Below are 1,724 nucleotides of genomic sequence, written 5' to 3' on the forward strand. Positions count from 1 at the left end.
AAGCTTCGATTCTCGACTGCTGGTTAGAAGTGGAAGTGTGTGCCCTGACGAAGAGCCACATTGAATGTATGGGCAAATCAAGACACTAAAGGCTGTACGTCTAACCTTCTAAGTGTTTAGGTCCCACTGCATCCCTCCTTCACCTCCAAAATGGAAGTGCCAATATGGGTCAAGGACAAAATGGAGTCTTCAAGGACAGACAAAGGGGTTACTGCAGTAAGAATGACGCTTATAGTGGGAGGAATGAGTGGTTATAAATAGAGCTGAGCTGGGGCAGCAGCTTCTCTGGATCTCTTGAATCCTTCTCTTTGACCCACTTCTTTTTTTATCTCAGAGGGCCCAGAGGAGAGCAGGCTACTCAGGCCGGCCTCTAGGCGAGGCCTTGTACTTTGGGGCAAGAGGGGCCGCTGAGGCTTAGTCAAAGTCCAGTAGAAGATCAGGCTGGAACTTGGGTCCCAAGACATAGCTGGTAACAAACCACGCCCATCTACCTAGAGTCCCCTTTGCAAAACCAGGAGGCCAATTAAGGATTTGGAAGCTGAGACAGAACTTCTCTTGGAAACCCAACTAACATGAGTCTCCTAAAGCCATGAAGCACCGACCACATTTATGAAGACCATATTTATGAACCACAAACTACCAACTAAGAAGAGCTAGGCTGCCTTGTTGTAAAAGTAATTACTACCCCTAATCTAAAATTATATCAAAAACCAAACCTACGGGAAGAGGCGAGGCGGAACTATCAGCAAAGCTTGCTGGGTGGTACGTTCGCAGGCGTGGAACAACCCAACTGTGTATTACAGCAGCTTATTTCTGAAGTTCCCGTGATGCGCCCCTAATGGGTATAAGGATGTGCTGACTTCCAAAGTGGGACTGACAAGCCCGCAGTTAACTGTCATTTCCATCACAGACTTAATAGCTTTGCCAGGCATCCTCCCAGCAAAGGAAGAGACGAAAGGTCTTGCTATATGACAGCATTCAAAAAGAATGCATGTGAATGCCATTACGGTATTGAAAGTGTCAGGTGCCAGCAGAAGGGCCCTGATCAGACAGACAAGCATTGGGCTGCATGCTTTAAGGTTATTTGAAGCCTGTCATTTCCATTAGCTAGCTAACCACAAGTGGAATCATTCATTAGCTGGCTTTCTTTAGTACCAAGGTGCGGCTGAGGGTGGGGGTGGGGAGGGAGGAGGTGGAGAGGCCTGGGTTTGGCACTTTTGGTTCCTACCCTATTAGCAACTCATGATGGCTGGTAAAGGGAGGGGGACACACAGGCAGCGATACCCCATGTGCCTGCTCATTAGCGGCTGGCGGTAAAGCACAGAAACGAGTGGACATTGGCACAGGCTGGCTTTCTGTTCTTGGAGAAGGCCAAAAATAATCTCAGTAGATTTAATTAAAACTGCAGTGAACAGATGGGGAAGATGGAAAGAACTCCAACTGGAGACCACTCATCTGTCTAGGTCTCTGCGAGCGTTTTAATGAAGCCTTCGCTGTCTGCAGGTCCCAGTACTGACACATCCCTTTCTGGTTATGCAACCAAGCGGAACCATCACCCTGCAACTCTGCTTAAAGAGGCAGGGGCCTGTTTCCCCCAAAGAAGCATGGCCTGACCCAGTGCAGCCACTACCACAGTACAGCAATAAGCAAAAACACAAACAGCCTGTCTTTTCTGTCCTGATCAAGTCCCGCAGTGAGAACAGGCAATCAGGTGAACTGTTCCT

This window comes from Pteropus alecto, unplaced genomic scaffold, assembly GCF_000325575.1.
Source record: "Pteropus alecto unplaced genomic scaffold, ASM32557v1 scaffold68, whole genome shotgun sequence".
In the NCBI taxonomy this organism is placed as follows: domain Eukaryota; kingdom Metazoa; phylum Chordata; class Mammalia; order Chiroptera; family Pteropodidae; genus Pteropus; species Pteropus alecto.